Genomic DNA, 20171 nt, shown 5'->3' on the forward strand with positions numbered 1-20171 from the left:
GGACGGTTGAGGGGAAGGCTTCGGGGAAGGGTTAGGGTTAGGGTTCGGGCTAGGTTTAGGGTTAGGGGACGGGGACGGTTTAGGGTCCAGGTGAGGGTACGACAACGGTTTAGGGGGAGCGTACGTGTGAGGGCGTGGGTTAGTGTGAGCGTTCGGGTTAGGATTAGGGGACGGTTGAGGGGAAGGCTTCGGGGAACGGTTAGGGTTAGGGTTCGGGCTAGGGTTAGGGTTTGGGGACGGGGACGGTTTAGGGTCCAGTTGAGCTTACGAAAACGGTTTAGGGGGAGCGTACGTGTGAGGGCGTGGGTTAGTGTGAGCGTACGGGTTAGGATTAAGGGACGGGTGAGGGGAAGGCTTCGGGGAAGGGTTAGGGTTAGGGTCCGGGCTAGGGTTAGGGTTAGGGGACGGGGACGGTTTAGGGTCCAGGTGAGGGTACGACAACGGTTTAGGGGGAGCGTACCTGTGAGGGCGCGGCTTAGTGTGAGCGTATGGGTTAGCATTAGGGGACGGGTGAGGGGAAGGCTTCGGGGAAGGGTTAGGGTTAGGGTTCGGGCTAGGGTTAGGGTTAGGGAATGGGGACGGTTTAGGGTCCAGCTGAGTGTACTACAACGGTTTAGGGGGAGCGTACATGTGAAGGCGCGGGTTATTGTGAGCGTACGGGTTAGGATTAGGGGACGGGTGAGGGGAAGGCTTCGGGGAAGGGTTAGGCATAGGGTTCGAGCTAGGGTTAGGGTTAGGGGACAGGGACGGTTTAGGATCCAGGTGACGGTATGACAACGGGTTAGGGGGAGCGTACGTGTGAGGGCGCGGGTTAGTGTGAGCGTACGGGTTAGGATTAGGGAACGGGTGAGGGGAAGGCTTCGGGCAAGTGTTAGGGTTAGGGTTCGGGCTAGGGTTAGGTTTAGGGGACGGGGACGGTTTAGGGTCCAGGTGAGGGTACAACAACGGTTTAGGGGGAGCGTACGTGTGAGGGCGTGGGTTAGTGTGAGCGTACGGGTTAGGATTAGGGGACGGGAGAGGGGAAAGCTTCGGGGAAGGGTTAGGGTTAGGGTTCGGGCTAGGGTTAGGGTTAGGGGACGGGGACGGTTTAGGGTCCAGGTGAGGGTATGACAACGTTTTAGGGGGAGTGTACGTGTGAGGGCGTGGGTTAGTGTGAGCGTACGGGTTAGGATTAGGGGACGGGTGAGGGTAAGGCTTCGGGGAAGGGTTAGGGTTAGGGTTCGGGCTAGGGTTAGGGTTAGGGGACGGGGACGGTTTAGGGTCCAGGTGAGGGTACGACAACAGTTTAGGGGGAGCGTACGTGTGAGGGCGTGGGTTAGTGTGAGCGTTCGGGTTAGGACTAGGGGACGGGTGAGGGGAAGGCTTCGGGGAAGGGTTAGGGTTAGGGTTCGGGCTAGGGTTAGGGTTAGGGGACGGGGACGGTTTAGGGTCCAGGTGAGGGTACGACAACGGTTTAAGGGGAGCGTACGTGTGAGGGCGTGGGTTAGTGTGAACGTACGGGTTAGGATTAGGGGACGGGTGAGGGGAAGGCTTCGGGGAAGGGTTAGGGTTAGGGTTCGGGCTAGACTTAGGGTTAGGGTACGGGGGCGGTTTAGGGTCCAGGTGAGGGTACGACAACGGTTTAGGGGAAGCGTATGTGTGAGGGCGCGGCTTAGTGTGAGCGTATGGGTTAGCATTAGGGGATGGGTGAGGGGAAGGCTTCGGTGAAGGGTTAGTGTTAGGGTTCGGGCTAGGGTTAGGGTTAGGGAATGAGGACGGTTTAGGGTCCAGCTGTGTGTACTACAACGGTTTAGGGGGAGCGTACATGTGAAGGCGCGGTTTATTGTGAGCGTACGGGTTAGGATTAGGGGACGGGTGAGGGGAAGTCTTCGGGGAAGGGTTAGGGTTAGGGTTCGAGCTAGGGTTAGGGTTAGGGGACGGGGACGGTTTAGCATCCAGGTGACGGTATGACAACGGTTTAGGTGGAGCGTACGTGTGAGGGCGCGGGTTAGTGTGAGCGTACGGATTAGGATTAGGGGACGGGTGAGGGGAAGGCTTCGGGCAAGTGTTAGGGTTAGGGTTCGGGCTAGGGTTAGGGTTAGGGGACGGGGACGGTTTAGGGTCCAGGTGAGGGTACAACAACGGTTTAGGGGGAGCGTACGTGTGAGGGCGTGGGTTAGTGTGAGCGTACGGGTTAGGATTAGGGGACGGGTGAGGGGAGGGTTTCGGGGAAGTGTTAGGGTTAGGGTTCGGTCTAGGGTTAGGGTTAGGGGACGGGGACGGTTTAGGGTCCAGGTGAGTGTACGACAACGGTTTAGGTGGAGCGTACGTGTGAGGGCGTGGGTTAGTGTGAGCGTACGGGTTAGGATTAGGGGACGGGTGAGGGGAAGGCTTCGGGGAAGGGTTAGGGTTAGGGTTCGGGCTAGGGTTAGGGTTAGGGGACGGGGACGGTTTAGGGTCCAGGTGAGGTTTCGAGAACGGTTTAGGGGGAGCGTACATGTGAGGGCGTGGGTTAGTGTGAGTGTACGGGTTAGGATTAGGGAACGGGTGAGGGGAAGGCTTCGGGGAAGGGTTAGGGTTAGGGTTCGGGCTAGGGTTAGGGTTAGGGTACGGGGACGGTTTAGGGTCCAGCTGAGTGTACTACAACGGTTTAGGGGGAGCGTACGTGTGAAGGCGCGGCGTTATTGTGAGCGTATGGGTTAGGATTAGGGGACGGGTGAGGGGAAGGCTTCGGGGAAGGGTTAGGGTTAGGGTTCGGGCTAGGGTTAGGGTTAGGGTTAGGGAATGGGGACGGTTTAGAGTCCAGGTGAGGGTACGACAACAGTTTAGGGGGAGCGTACGTGTGAGGGCGCGGGTTATTGTGAGCGTACGGGTTAGGATTAGGGGACGGGTGAGGGGAAGGCTTCGGGGAAGGGTTAGGGTTAGGGTTCGGGCTATGGTTAGGGTTAGGGGACGGGGATGGTTTAGGGTCCAGGTGAGGGTACGACAACGGTTTAGGGGGAACGTTCGTGTGAGGGCGTGTGTTAGTGTGAGCGTACGGGTTAGGATTAGGTGACGGGTGAGGGGAAGGCTTCGGTCAAGTGTTAGGGTTAGGGTTCGGGCTAGGGTTAGGGTTAGGGGACGGGGACGGTTTAGGGTCCAGGTGAGGGTACAACAACGGTTAAGGGGGAGCGTACGTGTGAGGGCGTGGGTTAGTGTGAGCGTACGGGTTAGGATTAGGGGACGGGTGAGGGGAAGGCTTCGGGGAAGGGTTAGGGTTAGGGTTCGGGCTAGGGTTAGGGTTAGGGAATGGGGACGGTTTAGGGTCCAGCTGAGTGTACTACAACGGTTTAGGGGGAGCGTACATGTGAAGGCGCGGTTTATTGTTAGCGTACGGGTTAGGATTAGGGGACGGGTGAGGGGAAGGCTTCGGGGAAGGGTTAGGGTTAGGGTTCGAGCTAGGGTTAGGGTTAGGGGACGGGGACGGTTTAGCATCCAGGTGACGGTATGACAACGGTTTAGGGGGAGCGTACGTGTGAGGGCGCGGGTTAGTGTGAGCGTACGGATTAGGATTAGGGGACGGGTGAGGGGAAGGATTCGGGGAAGGGTTAGGGTTAGGGTTCGGGCTAGGGTTAGGGTTAGGGGACGGGGACGGTTTAGGGTCCAGGTGAGGGTACAACAACGGTTTAGGGGGAGCGTACCTGTGAGGGCGTGGGTTAGTGTGAGCGTACGGGTTAGGATTAGGGGACGGGTGAGGGGAAGGTTTCGGGGAAGTGTTAGGGTTAGGGTTCGGTCTAGGGTTAGGGTTAGGGGACGGGGACGGTTTAGGGTCCAGGTGAGGGTACGACAACGGTTTAGGTGGAGCGTACGTGTGAGGGCATGGGTTAGTGTGAGCGTACGGGTTAGGATTAGGGGACGGGTGAGGGGAAGGCTTCGGGGAAGGGTTAGGGTTAGGGTTCAGGCTAGGGTTAGGGTTAGGGGACGGGGACGGTTTAGGGTCCAGGTGAGGTTACGAGAACGGTTTAGGGGGAGCGTACATGTGAGGGCGTGGGTTAGTGTGAGCGTACGGGTTAGGATTAGGGTACGGGTGAGGGGAAGGCTTCGGGGAAGGGTTAGGGTTAGGGTTCGGGCTAGGGTTAGGGTTAGGGTACGGGGACGGTTTAGGGTCCAGGTTAGGGTACGACAACGGTTTAGGGGGAGCGTACGAGTGAGGGCGCGGGTTAGTGTGAGCGTACGGGTTAGGATTAGGGGACGGGTGAGGGGAAGGCTTCGGGGAAGGGTTAGGGTTAGGGTTCGGGCTAGGGTTAGGGTTAGGGGACGGGGACGGTTTAGGGTCCAGGTGAGGTTACAACAACGGTTTAGGGGGAGCGTACGTGTGAGGGCGTGGGTTAGTGTGACCGTACGGGTTAGGATTAGGGGACGGGTGAGGGGAAGGCTTCGGGGAAGGGTTAGGGTAAGGGTTCGGGCTAGGGTTAGTGTTAGGGTACGGGGACGGTTTAGGGTCCAGGTGAGGGTACGACAACGGTTTAGGGTGAGCGTACGTGTGAGGGCGCGGCTTAGTTTGAGCGTATGGGTTAGCATTAGGGGACGGGTGAGGGGAAGGCTTCGGGGAAGGGTTAGGGTTAGGGTTCGGGCTAGGGTTAGGGTTAGGGAATGGGGACGGTTTAGGGTCCAGCTGAGTGTACTACAACGGTTTACGGGGAGCGTACGTGTGAAGGCGCGGGTTATTGTGAGCGTACGGGTTAGGATTAGGGGACGGGTGAGGGGAAGGCTTCGGGGAATGGTTAGGGTTAGGGTTCGGGCTAGGGTTAGGGTTAGGGGACGGGGACGGTTTAGGGTCCAGGTGAGGGTACGACAAAGGTTTAGGGGGAGCGTACGTGTGAGGGCGCGGTTTAGTGTGAGCGTACGGATTAGGATTAGGGGACGGGTGAGGGGAAGGCTTTGGGGAAGGGTTAGGGTTAGGGTTCGGGCTAGGGTTAGGGTTAGGGGACGGGGACGGTTCAGGGTCCAGGTGAGGGTACGACAACGGTTTAGGGGGAGCGTACGTGTGAGGGCGCGGGTTAGTGTGAGCGTACGGGTTAGGATTAGGGGACGGGTGAGGGGAAGGCTTCGGGGAAGGGTTAGGGTTAGGGTTCGGGCTAGGGTTAGTGTTAGGGGACGGGGACGGTTTAGGGTCCAGGTGAGGGTACGACAACTGTTTAGGGGGAGCGTACGTGTGAGGGCGCGGTTTAGTGTGAGCGTACGGGTTAGGATTAGGGGACGGGTGAGGGGAAGGCTTCGGGGAAGGGTTAGGGTTAGGGTTCAGGCTAGGGTTAGGATTAGGGGAAGGGGACGGTTTAGGGTCCAGGTGAGGGTACGACAACGGTTTAGGGGGAGCGTACGTGTGAGGGCGTGGGTTAGTGTGAGCGTACGGGTTAGGATTAGGGGACGGGTGAGGGGAAGGCTTCGGGCAAGTGTTAGGGTTAGGGTTTGGGCTAGGGTTAGGGTTAGGGGACGGGGACGGTTTAGGGTCCAGGTGAGGGTACGACAACGGTTTAGGGGGAGCGTACGTGTGAGGGCGTGGGTTAGTGTGAGCGTATGGGTTAGGATTAGGGGACGGGTGAGGGGAAGGCTTCGGGGAAGGGTTAGGGTTAGGGTTCGGGCTAGGGTTAGGGTTAGGGGACGGGGACGGTTTAGGGTCCAGGTCAGGGTACGACAACGGTTTAGGGGGAGTGTACGTGTGAGGGCGTGGGTTAGTGTGGGCGTACGGGTTAGGATTAGGGGATGGGTGAGGGGAAGGCTTCGGGGAAGTGTTAGGGTTAGGGCTCGGGCTAGGGTTAGGGTTAGGGGACGGGGACGGTTTAGGGTCCAGGTGAGGTTACGACAACGGTTTAGGGGGAGCGTACGTGTGAGGGCGCGGGTTAGTGTGAGCGTATGGGTTAGGATTAGGGGACGGGTGAGGGGAAGGCTTCGGGGAAGTGTTAGGGTTAGGGTTCGGGCTAGGGTTAGGGTTAGGGAATGGGGACGGTTTAGGGTCCAGGTGAGGGTACGACAACGGTTTAGGGGGAGCGTACGTGTGAGGGCGCGGGTTATTGTGAGCGTACGGGTTAGGATTAGGGGACGGGTGAGGGGAAGGCTTCGGGGAAGGGTTAGGGTTAGGGTTCGGGCTATGGTTAGGGTTAGGGGACGGGGATGGTATAGGGTCCAGGTGAGGGTACGACAACGGTTTAGGGGGAACGTTCGTGTGAGGGCGTGTGTTAGTGTGAGCGTACGGGTTAGGATTAGGGGACGGGTGAGGGGAAGGTTTCGGGGAAGTGTTAGGGTTAGGGTTCGGTCTAGGGTTAGGGTTAGGGGACGGGGACGGTTTAGGGTCCAGGTGAGGGTACGACAACGGTTTAGGTGGAGCGTATGTGTGAGGGCGTGGGTTAGTGTGAGCGTACGGCTTAGGATTAGGGGACGGGTGAGGGGAAGGCTTCGGGGAAGGGTTAGGGTTAGGGTTCGGGCTAGGGTTAGGGTTAGGGGACGGGGACGGTTTAGGGTCCAGGTGAGGTTACGACAACGGTTTAGGGGGAGCGTACATGTGAGGGCGTGGGTTAGTGTGAGCGTACGGGTTAGGATTAGGGGACGGGTGAGGGGAAGGCTTCGGGAAGGGTTAGGGTTAGGGTTCGGGCTAGGGTTAGGGTTAGGGTACGGGGACGGTTTAGGGTCCAGGTTAGGGTACGACAACGGTTTAGGGGGAGCGTATGTGTGAGGGCGCGGCTTAGTGTGAGCGTATGGGTTAGCATTAGGGGACGGGTGAGGGGAAGGCTTCGGGGAAGGGTTAGGGTTAGGGTTCGGGCTAGGGTTAGGGTTAGGGAATGGGGACGGTTTAGGGTCCAGCTGAGTGTACTACAACGGTTTAGGGGGAGCTAACATGTGAAGGCGCGGATTATTGTGAGCGTACGGGTTAGGATTAGGGGACGGGTGAGGGGAAGGCTTCGGGGAAGGGTTAGGGTTAGGGTTCAGGCTAGGGTTAGGATTAGGGGACGGGGACGGTTTAGGGTCCAGGTGAGGGTACGACAACGGTATAGGGGGAGCGTACGTGTGAGGGCGTGGGTTAGTGTGAGCGTATGGGTTAGGATTAGGGGACGGGTGAGGGGAAAGCTTCGGGGAAGGGTTAGGGTTAGGGTTCGGGCTAGGGTTAGGGTTAGGGGACGGGGACGGTTTAGGGTCCAGGTCAGGGTACGACAACGGTTTAGGGGGAGTGTACATGTGAGGGCGTGGGTTAGTGTGGGCGTACGGGTTAGGATTAGGGGACGGGTGAGGGGAAGGCTTCGGGGAAGGGTTAGGGTTAGGGTTCGGGCTAGGGTTAGGGTTAGGGGACGGGGACGGTTTAGGGTCCAGGTGAGGTTACGACAACGGTTTAGGGGGAGCGTACGTGTGAGGGCGCGGGTTAGTGTGAGCGTATGGGTTAGGATTAGGGGACGGGTGAGGGGAAAGCTTCGGGGAAGGGTTAGGGTTAGGGTTCGGGCTAGGGTTAGGGTTAGGGAATGGGGACGGTTTAGGGTCCAGGTGAGGGAACGACAACGGTTTAGGGGGAGCGTACGTGTGAGGGCGCGGGTTATTGTGAGCGTACGGGTTAGGATTAGGGGACGGGTGAGGGGAAGGCTTCGGGGAAGGGTTAGGGTTAGGGTTCGGGCTATGGTTAGGGTTAGGAGACGCGGATGGTTTAGGGTCCAGGTGAGGGTACGACAACGGTTTAGGGGGAGCGTTCGTGTGAGGGCGTGTGTTAGTGTGAGCGTACGGGTTAGGATTAGGGGACGGGTGAGGGGAAGGCTTCGGGCAAGTGTTAGGGTTAGGGTTCGGGCTAGGGTTAGGGGACGGGGACGGGGACGGTTTAGGGTCCAGGTGAGGGTACAACAACGGTTTAGGGGGAGCGTACGTGTGAGGGCGTGGGTTAGTGTGAGCGTACGGGTTAGGATTAGGGGACGGGTGAGGGGAAGGCTTCGGGGAAGGGTTAGGGTTAGGGTTCGGGCTAGGATTAGGGTTAGGGGACGGGGACGGTTTAGGGTCCAGGTGAGGGTACGACAACAGTTTAGGGGGAGCGTACGTGTGAGGGCGTGGGTTAGTGTGAGCGTTCGGGTTAGGATTAGGGGACTGGTGAAGGGAAGGCTTCGGGGAAGGGTTAGGGTTAGGGTTTGGGCTAGGGTTAGGGTTAGGGGACGGGGACGGTTTAGGGTCCAGGTGAGGGTACGACAACGATTTAGGGGGAGTGTACGTGTGAGGGCGTGGGTTAGTGTGAACGTAATGGTTAGGATTAGGGGACGGGTGAGGGGAAGGCTTCGGGGAAGGGTTAGGTTTAGGGTTCGGGCTAGGGTTAGGGTTAGGGTACGGGGGCGGTTTAGGGTCCAGGTGAGGGTACGACAACTGTTTAGGGGGAGCGTATGTGTGAGGGCGCGGCTTAGTGTGAGCGTATGGGTTAGCATTAGGGGATGGGTGAGGGGAAGGCTTCGGTGAAGGGTTAGGGTTAGGGTTCGGGCTAGGGTTAGGGTTAGGGAATGGGGACGGTTTAGGGTCCAGCTGAGTGTACTACAACGGTTTAGGGGGAGCGTATATGTGAAGACGCGGGTTATTGTGAGCGTACGGGTTAGGATTAGGGGACGGGTGAGGCGAAGGCTTCGGGGAAGGGTTAGGGTTAGGGTTCGAGCTAGGGTTAGGGTTAGGGGACGGGGACGGTTTAGGATCCAGGTGTCGGTATGACAACGGTTTAGGGGGAGCGTACGTGTGAGGGCGCGGGTTAGTGTGAGCGTACGGATTAGGATTAGGGGACGGGTGAGGGGAAGGCTTCGGGCAAGTGTTAGGGTTAGGGTTCGGGCTAGGGTTAGGGTTAGGGGACGGGGACGGTTTAGGGTCCAGGTGAGGGTACAACAACGGTTTAGGGGGAGCGTACGTGTGAGGCCGCGGGTTAGTGTGAGTGTACGGGTTAGGATTAGGGGACAGGTGAGGGGTAGGCTTCGGGGAAGGGTTAGGGTTAGGGTTCAGGCTAGGGTTCGGGTTAGGGGACGGGGACGGTTTAGGGTCCAGGTGAGGGTACGAGAACGGTTTAGGGGGAGCGTACGTGTGAGGGCACGGGTTAGTGTGAGCGTACGGGTTAGGATTAGGGGACGGGTGAGGGGAAGGCTTCGGGGAAGGGTTAGGGTTAGGGTTCGGGCTAGGGTTAGGGTTAGGGGACGGGGACGGTTTAGGGTCCAGGTGAGGGTACGACAACGGTTTAGGGGGAGCGTACGTGTGAGGCCGCGGGTTAGTGTGAGCGTAAGGGTTAGGATTAGGGGACGGGTGAGGGGAAGGCTTCGGGGAAGGGTTAGGGTTAGGGTTCGGTCTAGGGTTAGGGTTAGGGGCCGGGGACGGTTTAGGGTCCAGGTGAGGGTACGACAACGGTTTAGGGGGAGCGTACGTGTGAGGGCGCGGGTTATTGTGGGCGTATGGGTTAGGATTAGGGGACGGGTAAGTGGAAGGCTTCGGGGAAGGGTTAGGGTTAGGGTTCGGGCTAGGGTTAGGGTTAGGGGACGGGGCCGGTTTAGGGTCCAGGTGAGGGTACGACAACGGTTTACGGGGAGCGTACGCGTGAGGGCGCGGGTTAGTGTGAGCGTACAGGTTAGGATTAGCGGACGGGTGAGGGGAAGGCTTCGGGGAAGGGTTAGGGTTAGGGTTCGGGCTAGGGTTAGGGTTAGGGGACGATGACGGTTTAGGGTCCAGGTGAGGGTACGACAACGGTTTAGGGGGAGCGTACGTGTGAGGGCGCGGGTTAGTGTTGGCGTAAGGGTTAGGATTAGGTGACGGGTGAGGGGAAGGCTTCGGGGAAGGGTTAGGGTTAGGGTTCGGGCTACGGTTAGGGTTAGGGGACGGGGACGGTTTAGGGTCCAGGTGAGGGTACGACAACGGTTTAGGGGGAGCGTACGCGTGAGGGCGCGGGTTAGTGTGAGCGTACGGGTTAGGATTAGGGGACGGGTGAGGGGAAGGCTTCGGGGAAGGGTTAGGGTTAGGGTTCGGGCTAGGGTTAGGGTTAGGGGACGGGGACGGTTTAGGGTCCAGGTGAGGGTACAACAACGGTTTAGGGGGAGCGTACGTGTGAGGGCGTGGGTTAGTGTTGGCGTTCGGGTTAGGATTAGGGGACGGGTGAGGGGAAGGCTTCGGGGAAGTGTTAGGGTTAGGGTTCGGACTAGGGTTAGGGTTAGGGGACGGGGACAGTTTAGGGTCCAGGTGAGGGTACGACAAAGTTTTAGGGGGAGCGTACGTGTGAGGGCGCGGGTTAGTGTGAGCGTACGGGTTAGGATTAGGGGACGGGTGAGGGGAAGGCTTCGGGGAAGTGTTAGGGTTAGGGTTCGGGCTAGGGTTAGGGTTAGAGGACGGGGACGGTTTAGGGTCCAGGTGAGGGTACGACAACGGTTTACGTGGAGTGTACGTGTGAGGGCGCGGGTTAGTGTGAGCGTACGGGTTAGGATTAGGGGACGGGTGAGGGGAAGGCTTCGGGGAAGTGTTAGGGTTAGGGTTCGGGCTAGGGTTAGGGTTAGGGGACGGGGACGGTTTAGGGTCCAGGTGAGGGTACGACAACGGTTTAGGGGGAGCGTACGTGTGAGGGCGCGGGTTAGTGTGATCGTACGGGTTAGGATTAGGGGACGGGTGAGGGGAAGGCTTCGGGGAAGGGTTAGGGTTAGGGTTCGGGCTAGGGTTAGGGATAGGGGACGGGGACGGTTTAGGGTCCAGGTGAGGTTACGACAACGGTTTAGGGGGAGCGTACGTGTGAGGGCATGGGTTAGGGTGGGCGTACGGGTTAGGATTAGGAGACGTGTGAGGGGAAGGCTTCTGGGAAGGGTTAGGGTTAGGGTTCGGGCTAGGGTTAGGGTTAGGGGACGGGGACGGTTTAGGGACCAGGTGAGGGTACGACAACGGTTTAGGGGGAGCGTACGCGTGAGGGCGCGGGTTAGTGTGAGCGTACGGGTTAGGATTAGGGGACGGGTGAGGGGAAGGCTTCGGGGAAGGGTTAGGCTTAGGGTTCAGGCTAGGGTTAGGGTTAGGGGACGGGGACGGTTTAGGGTCCAGGTGAGGGTACGACAACGGTTTAGGGGTAGCGTACGTGTGAGGGCGCGGGTTAGTGTGGGCGTACGGGTTAGGATTAGGGGACGGGTGAGGGGAAGGCTTCGGGGAAGAGTTAGGCTTAGGGTTCGGGCTACGGTTAGGGTTAGGGGACGGGGACGGTTTAGGGTCCAGGTGAGGGTACGACAACGGTTTAGGGGGAGCGTACGCGTGAGGGCGCGGGTTAGTGTGAGCGTACGGGTTAGGATTAGGGGACGGGTGAGGGGAAGGCTTCGGGGAAGTGTTAGGGTTAGGGTTCGGGCTAGGGTTAGGGTTAGGGGACGGTGACGGTTTAGGGACCAGGTGAGGGTACGACAACGGTTTAGGGGGAGCGTACGCGTGAGGGCGCGGGTTAGTGTGAGCGTACGGGTTAGGATTAGGGGACGGGTGAGGAGAAGGCTTCGGGGAAGGGTTAGGCTTAGGGTTCAGGCTAGGGTTAGGGTTAGGGGACGGGGACGGTTTAGGGTCCAGGTGAGGGTACGACAACGGTTTAGGGGTAGCGTACGTGTGAGGGCGCGGGTTAGTGTGGGCGTACGGGTTAGGATTAGGGGACGGGTGAGGGGAAGGCTTCGGGGAAGAGTTAGGCTTAGGTTTCGGGCTACGGTTAGGGTTAGGGGACGGGGACGGTTTAGGGTCCAGGTGAGGTTACAACAACGGTTTAGGGGGAGCGTACGTGTGAGGGCGTGGGTTAGTGTGACCGTACGGGTTAGGATTAGGGGACGGGTGAGGGGAAGGCTTCGGGGAAGGGTTAGGGTAAGGGTTCGGGCTAGGGTTAGTGTTAGGGTACGGGGACGGTTTAGGGTCCAGGTGAGGGTACGACAACGGTTTAGGGTGAGCGTACGTGTGAGGGCGCGGCTTAGTTTGAGCGTATGGGTTAGCATTAGGGGACGGGTGAGGGGAAGGCTTCGGGGAAGGGTTAGGGTTAGGGTTCGGGCTAGGGTTAGGGTTAGGGAATGGGGACGGTTTAGGGTCCAGCTGAGTGTACTACAACGGTTTACGGGGAGCGTACGTGTGAAGGCGCGGGTTATTGTGAGCGTACGGGTTAGGATTAGGGGACGGGTGAGGGGAAGGCTTCGGGGAATGGTTAGGGTTAGGGTTCGGGCTAGGGTTAGGGTTAGGGGACGGGGACGGTTTAGGGTCCAGGTGAGGGTACGACAAAGGTTTAGGGGGAGCGTACGTGTGAGGGCGCGGTTTAGTGTGAGCGTACGGATTAGGATTAGGGGACGGGTGAGGGGAAGGCTTTGGGGAAGGGTTAGGGTTAGGGTTCGGGCTAGGGTTAGGGTTAGGGGACGGGGACGGTTCAGGGTCCAGGTGAGGGTACGACAACGGTTTAGGGGGAGCGTACGTGTGAGGGCGCGGGTTAGTGTGAGCGTACGGGTTAGGATTAGGGGACGGGTGAGGGGAAGGCTTCGGGGAAGGGTTAGGGTTAGGGTTCGGGCTAGGGTTAGTGTTAGGGGACGGGGACGGTTTAGGGTCCAGGTGAGGGTACGACAACTGTTTAGGGGGAGCGTACGTGTGAGGGCGCGGTTTAGTGTGAGCGTACGGGTTAGGATTAGGGGACGGGTGAGGGGAAGGCTTCGGGGAAGGGTTAGGGTTAGGGTTCAGGCTAGGGTTAGGATTAGGGGAAGGGGACGGTTTAGGGTCCAGGTGAGGGTACGACAACGGTTTAGGGGGAGCGTACGTGTGAGGGCGTGGGTTAGTGTGAGCGTACGGGTTAGGATTAGGGGACGGGTGAGGGGAAGGCTTCGGGCAAGTGTTAGGGTTAGGGTTTGGGCTAGGGTTAGGGTTAGGGGACGGGGACGGTTTAGGGTCCAGGTGAGGGTACGACAACGGTTTAGGGGGAGCGTACGTGTGAGGGCGTGGGTTAGTGTGAGCGTATGGGTTAGGATTAGGGGACGGGTGAGGGGAAGGCTTCGGGGAAGGGTTAGGGTTAGGGTTCGGGCTAGGGTTAGGGTTAGGGGACGGGGACGGTTTAGGGTCCAGGTCAGGGTACGACAACGGTTTAGGGGGAGTGTACGTGTGAGGGCGTGGGTTAGTGTGGGCGTACGGGTTAGGATTAGGGGATGGGTGAGGGGAAGGCTTCGGGGAAGTGTTAGGGTTAGGGCTCGGGCTAGGGTTAGGGTTAGGGGACGGGGACGGTTTAGGGTCCAGGTGAGGTTACGACAACGGTTTAGGGGGAGCGTACGTGTGAGGGCGCGGGTTAGTGTGAGCGTATGGGTTAGGATTAGGGGACGGGTGAGGGGAAGGCTTCGGGGAAGTGTTAGGGTTAGGGTTCGGGCTAGGGTTAGGGTTAGGGAATGGGGACGGTTTAGGGTCCAGGTGAGGGTACGACAACGGTTTAGGGGGAGCGTACGTGTGAGGGCGCGGGTTATTGTGAGCGTACGGGTTAGGATTAGGGGACGGGTGAGGGGAAGGCTTCGGGGAAGGGTTAGGGTTAGGGTTCGGGCTATGGTTAGGGTTAGGGGACGGGGATGGTATAGGGTCCAGGTGAGGGTACGACAACGGTTTAGGGGGAACGTTCGTGTGAGGGCGTGTGTTAGTGTGAGCGTACGGGTTAGGATTAGGGGACGGGTGAGGGGAAGGTTTCGGGGAAGTGTTAGGGTTAGGGTTCGGTCTAGGGTTAGGGTTAGGGGACGGGGACGGTTTAGGGTCCAGGTGAGGGTACGACAACGGTTTAGGTGGAGCGTATGTGTGAGGGCGTGGGTTAGTGTGAGCGTACGGCTTAGGATTAGGGGACGGGTGAGGGGAAGGCTTCGGGGAAGGGTTAGGGTTAGGGTTCGGGCTAGGGTTAGGGTTAGGGGACGGGGACGGTTTAGGGTCCAGGTGAGGTTACGACAACGGTTTAGGGGGAGCGTACATGTGAGGGCGTGGGTTAGTGTGAGCGTACGGGTTAGGATTAGGGGACGGGTGAGGGGAAGGCTTCGGGAAGGGTTAGGGTTAGGGTTCGGGCTAGGGTTAGGGTTAGGGTACGGGGACGGTTTAGGGTCCAGGTTAGGGTACGACAACGGTTTAGGGGGAGCGTATGTGTGAGGGCGCGGCTTAGTGTGAGCGTATGGGTTAGCATTAGGGGACGGGTGAGGGGAAGGCTTCGGGGAAGGGTTAGGGTTAGGGTTCGGGCTAGGGTTAGGGTTAGGGAATGGGGACGGTTTAGGGTCCAGCTGAGTGTACTACAACGGTTTAGGGGGAGCTAACATGTGAAGGCGCGGATTATTGTGAGCGTACGGGTTAGGATTAGGGGACGGGTGAGGGGAAGGCTTCGGGGAAGGGTTAGGGTTAGGGTTCAGGCTAGGGTTAGGATTAGGGGACGGGGACGGTTTAGGGTCCAGGTGAGGGTACGACAACGGTATAGGGGGAGCGTACGTGTGAGGGCGTGGGTTAGTGTGAGCGTATGGGTTAGGATTAGGGGACGGGTGAGGGGAAAGCTTCGGGGAAGGGTTAGGGTTAGGGTTCGGGCTAGGGTTAGGGTTAGGGGACGGGGACGGTTTAGGGTCCAGGTCAGGGTACGACAACGGTTTAGGGGGAGTGTACATGTGAGGGCGTGGGTTAGTGTGGGCGTACGGGTTAGGATTAGGGGACGGGTGAGGGGAAGGCTTCGGGGAAGGGTTAGGGTTAGGGTTCGGGCTAGGGTTAGGGTTAGGGGACGGGGACGGTTTAGGGTCCAGGTGAGGTTACGACAACGGTTTAGGGGGAGCGTACGTGTGAGGGCGCGGGTTAGTGTGAGCGTATGGGTTAGGATTAGGGGACGGGTGAGGGGAAAGCTTCGGGGAAGGGTTAGGGTTAGGGTTCGGGCTAGGGTTAGGGTTAGGGAATGGGGACGGTTTAGGGTCCAGGTGAGGGAACGACAACGGTTTAGGGGGAGCGTACGTGTGAGGGCGCGGGTTATTGTGAGCGTACGGGTTAGGATTAGGGGACGGGTGAGGGGAAGGCTTCGGGGAAGGGTTAGGGTTAGGGTTCGGGCTATGGTTAGGGTTAGGAGACGCGGATGGTTTAGGGTCCAGGTGAGGGTACGACAACGGTTTAGGGGGAGCGTTCGTGTGAGGGCGTGTGTTAGTGTGAGCGTACGGGTTAGGATTAGGGGACGGGTGAGGGGAAGGCTTCGGGCAAGTGTTAGGGTTAGGGTTCGGGCTAGGGTTAGGGGACGGGGACGGGGACGGTTTAGGGTCCAGGTGAGGGTACAACAACGGTTTAGGGGGAGCGTACGTGTGAGGGCGTGGGTTAGTGTGAGCGTACGGGTTAGGATTAGGGGACGGGTGAGGGGAAGGCTTCGGGGAAGGGTTAGGGTTAGGGTTCGGGCTAGGATTAGGGTTAGGGGACGGGGACGGTTTAGGGTCCAGGTGAGGGTACGACAACAGTTTAGGGGGAGCGTACGTGTGAGGGCGTGGGTTAGTGTGAGCGTTCGGGTTAGGATTAGGGGACTGGTGAAGGGAAGGCTTCGGGGAAGGGTTAGGGTTAGGGTTTGGGCTAGGGTTAGGGTTAGGGGACGGGGACGGTTTAGGGTCCAGGTGAGGGTACGACAACGATTTAGGGGGAGTGTACGTGTGAGGGCGTGGGTTAGTGTGAACGTAATGGTTAGGATTAGGGGACGGGTGAGGGGAAGGCTTCGGGGAAGGGTTAGGTTTAGGGTTCGGGCTAGGGTTAGGGTTAGGGTACGGGGGCGGTTTAGGGTCCAGGTGAGGGTACGACAACTGTTTAGGGGGAGCGTATGTGTGAGGGCGCGGCTTAGTGTGAGCGTATGGGTTAGCATTAGGGGATGGGTGAGGGGAAGGCTTCGGTGAAGGGTTAGGGTTAGGGTTCGGGCTAGGGTTAGGGTTAGGGAATGGGGACGGTTTAGGGTCCAGCTGAGTGTACTACAACGGTTTAGGGGGAGCGTATATGTGAAGACGCGGGTTATTGTGAGCGTACGGGTTAGGATTAGGGGACGGGTGAGGCGAAGGCTTCGGGGAAGGGTTAGGGTTAGGGTTCGAGCTAGGGTTAGGGTTAGGGGACGGGGACGGTTTAGGATCCAGGTGTCGGTATGACAACGGTTTAGGGGGAGCGTACGTGTGAGGGCGCGGGTTAGTGTGAGCGTACGGATTAGGATTAGGGGACGGGTGAGGGGAAGGCTTCGGGCAAGTGTTAGGGTTAGGGTTCGGGCTAGGGTTAGGGTTAGGGGACGGGGACGGTTTAGGGTCCAGGTGAGGGTACAACAACGGTTTAGGGGGAGCGTACGTGTGAGGCCGCGGGTTAGTGTGAGTGTACGGGTTAGGATTAGGGGACAGGTGAGGGGTAGGCTTCGGGGAAGGGTTAGGGTTAGGGTTCAGGCTAGGGTTCGGGTTAGGGGACGGGGACGGTTTAGGGTCCAGGTGAGGGTACGAGAACGGTTTAGGGGGAGCGTACGTGTGAGGGCACGGGTTAGTGTGAGCGTACGGGTTAGGATTAGGGGACGGGTGAGGGGAAGGCTTCGGGGAAGGGTTAGGGTTAGGGTTCGGGCTAGGGTTAGGGTTAGGGGACGGGGACGGTTTAGGGTCCAGGTGAGGGTACGACAACGGTTTAGGGGGAGCGTACGTGTGAGGCCGCGGGTTAGTGTGAGCGTAAGGGTTAGGATTAGGGGACGGGTGAGGGGAAGGCTTCGGGGAAGGGTTAGGGTTAGGGTTCGGTCTAGGGTTAGGGTTAGGGGCCGGGGACGGTTTAGGGTCCAGGTGAGGGTACGACAACGGTTTAGGGGGAGCGTACGTGTGAGGGCGCGGGTTATTGTGGGCGTATGGGTTAGGATTAGGGGACGGGTAAGTGGAAGGCTTCGGGGAAGGGTTAGGGTTAGGGTTCGGGCTAGGGTTAGGGTTAGGGGACGGGGCCGGTTTAGGGTCCAGGTGAGGGTACGACAACGGTTTACGGGTAGCGTACGCGTGAGGGCGCGGGTTAGTGTGAGCGTACAGGTTAGGATTAGCGGACGGGTGAGGGGAAGGCTTCGGGGAAGGGTTAGGGTTAGGGTTCGGGCTAGGGTTAGGGTTAGGGGACGATGACGGTTTAGGGTCCAGGTGAGGGTACGACAACGGTTTAGGGGGAGCGTACGTGTGAGGGCGCGGGTTAGTGTTGGCGTAAGGGTTAGGATTAGGTGACGGGTGAGGGGAAGGCTTCGGGGAAGGGTTAGGGTTAGGGTTCGGGCTACGGTTAGGGTTAGGGGACGGGGACGGTTTAGGGTCCAGGTGAGGGTACGACAACGGTTTAGGGGGAGCGTACGCGTGAGGGCGCGGGTTAGTGTGAGCGTACGGGTTAGGATTAGGGGACGGGTGAGGGGAAGGCTTCGGGGAAGGGTTAGGGTTAGGGTTCGGGCTAGGGTTAGGGTTAGGGGACGGGGACGGTTTAGGGTCCAGGTGAGGGTACAACAACGGTTTAGGGGGAGCGTACGTGTGAGGGCGTGGGTTAGTGTTGGCGTTCGGGTTAGGATTAGGGGACGGGTGAGGGGAAGGCTTCGGGGAAGTGTTAGGGTTAGGGTTCGGACTAGGGTTAGGGTTAGGGGACGGGGACAGTTTAGGGTCCAGGTGAGGGTACGACAAAGTTTTAGGGGGAGCGTACGTGTGAGGGCGCGGGTTAGTGTGAGCGTACGGGTTAGGATTAGGGGACGGGTGAGGGGAAGGCTTCGGGGAAGTGTTAGGGTTAGGGTTCGGGCTAGGGTTAGGGTTAGAGGACGGGGACGGTTTAGGGTCCAGGTGAGGGTACGACAACGGTTTACGTGGAGTGTACGTGTGAGGGCGCGGGTTAGTGTGAGCGTACGGGTTAGGATTAGGGGACGGGTGAGGGGAAGGCTTCGGGGAAGTGTTAGGGTTAGGGTTCGGGCTAGGGTTAGGGTTAGGGGACGGGGACGGTTTAGGGTCCAGGTGAGGGTACGACAACGGTTTAGGGGGAGCGTACGTGTGAGGGCGCGGGTTAGTGTGATCGTACGGGTTAGGATTAGGGGACGGGTGAGGGGAAGGCTTCGGGGAAGGGTTAGGGTTAGGGTTCGGGCTAGGGTTAGGGATAGGGGACGGGGACGGTTTAGGGTCCAGGTGAGGTTACGACAACGGTTTAGGGGGAGCGTACGTGTGAGGGCATGGGTTAGGGTGGGCGTACGGGTTAGGATTAGGAGACGTGTGAGGGGAAGGCTTCTGGGAAGGGTTAGGGTTAGGGTTCGGGCTAGGGTTAGGGTTAGGGGACGGGGACGGTTTAGGGACCAGGTGAGGGTACGACAACGGTTTAGGGGGAGCGTACGCGTGAGGGCGCGGGTTAGTGTGAGCGTACGGGTTAGGATTAGGGGACGGGTGAGGGGAAGGCTTCGGGGAAGGGTTAGGCTTAGGGTTCAGGCTAGGGTTAGGGTTAGGGGACGGGGACGGTTTAGGGTCCAGGTGAGGGTACGACAACGGTTTAGGGGTAGCGTACGTGTGAGGGCGCGGGTTAGTGTGGGCGTACGGGTTAGGATTAGGGGACGGGTGAGGGGAAGGCTTCGGGGAAGAGTTAGGCTTAGGGTTCGGGCTACGGTTAGGGTTAGGGGACGGGGACGGTTTAGGGTCCAGGTGAGGGTACGACAACGGTTTAGGGGGAGCGTACGCGTGAGGGCGCGGGTTAGTGTGAGCGTACGGGTTAGGATTAGGGGACGGGTGAGGGGAAGGCTTCGGGGAAGTGTTAGGGTTAGGGTTCGGGCTAGGGTTAGGGTTAGGGGACGGTGACGGTTTAGGGACCAGGTGAGGGTACGACAACGGTTTAGGGGGAGCGTACGCGTGAGGGCGCGGGTTAGTGTGAGCGTACGGGTTAGGATTAGGGGACGGGTGAGGAGAAGGCTTCGGGGAAGGGTTAGGCTTAGGGTTCAGGCTAGGGTTAGGGTTAGGGGACGGGGACGGTTTAGGGTCCAGGTGAGGGTACGACAACGGTTTAGGGGTAGCGTACGTGTGAGGGCGCGGGTTAGTGTGGGCGTACGGGTTAGGATTAGGGGACGGGTGAGGGGAAGGCTTCGGGGAAGAGTTAGGCTTAGGTTTCGGGCTACGGTTAGGGTTAGGGGACGGGGACGGTTTAGGGTCCAGGTGAGGTTACGACAACGGTTTAGGGGGAGCGTACGTGTGAGGGCGCGGGTTAGTGTGAGCGTATGGGTTAGGATTAGGGGACGGGTGAGGGGAAGGCTTCGGGGAAGTGTTAGGGTTAGGGTTCGGGCTAGGGTTAGGGTTAGGGAATGGGGACGGTTTAGGGTCCAGGTGAGGGTACGACAACGGTTTAGGGGGAGCGTACGTGTGAGGGCGCGGGTTATTGTGAGCGTACGGGTTAGGATGAGGGGACGGGTGAGGGGAAGGCTTCGGGGAAGGGTTAGGGTTAGGGTTCGGGCTATGGTTAGGGTTAGGGGACGGGGATGGTATAGGGTCCAGGTGAGGGTACGACAACGGTTTAGGGGGAACGTTCGTGTGAGGGCGTGTGTTAGTGTGAGCGTACGGGTTAGGATTAGGGGACGGGTGAGGGGAAGGTTTCGGGGAAGTGTTAGGGTTAGGGTTCGGTCTAGGGTTAGGGTTAGGGGACGGGGACGGTTTAGGGTCCAGGTGAGGGTACGACAACGGTTTAGGTGGAGCGTATGTGTGAGGGCGTGGGTTAGTGTGAGCGTACGGCTTAGGATTAGGGGACGGGTGAGGGGAAGGCTTCGGGGAAGGGTTAGGGTTAGGGTTCGGGCTAGGGTTAGGGTTAGGGGACGGGGACGGTTTAGGGTCCAGGTGAGGTTACGACAACGGTTTAGGGGGAGCGTACATGTGAGGGCGTGGGTTAGTGTGAGCGTACGGGTTAGGATTAGGGGACGGGTGAGGGGAAGGCTTCGGGAAGGGTTAGGGTTAGGGTTCGGGCTAGGGTTAGGGTTAGGGTACGGGGACGGTTTAGGGTCCAGGTTAGGGTACGACAACGGTTTAGGGGGAGCGTATGTGTGAGGGCGCGGCTTAGTGTGAGCGTATGGGTTAGCATTAGGGGACGGGTGAGGGGAAGGCTTCGGGGAAGGGTTAGGGTTAGGGTTCGGGCTAGGGTTAGGGTTAGGGAATGGGGACGGTTTAGGGTCCAGCTGAGTGTACTACAACGGTTTAGGGGGAGCTAACATGTGAAGGCGCGGATTATTGTGAGCGTACGGGTTAGGATTAGGGGACGGG

The sequence above is a fragment of the Leucopleurus acutus genome (genome assembly GCF_964270905.1).
Source record: "Leucopleurus acutus genome assembly, chromosome: 12".
Taxonomy (NCBI): domain Eukaryota; kingdom Metazoa; phylum Chordata; class Mammalia; order Artiodactyla; family Delphinidae; genus Leucopleurus; species Leucopleurus acutus.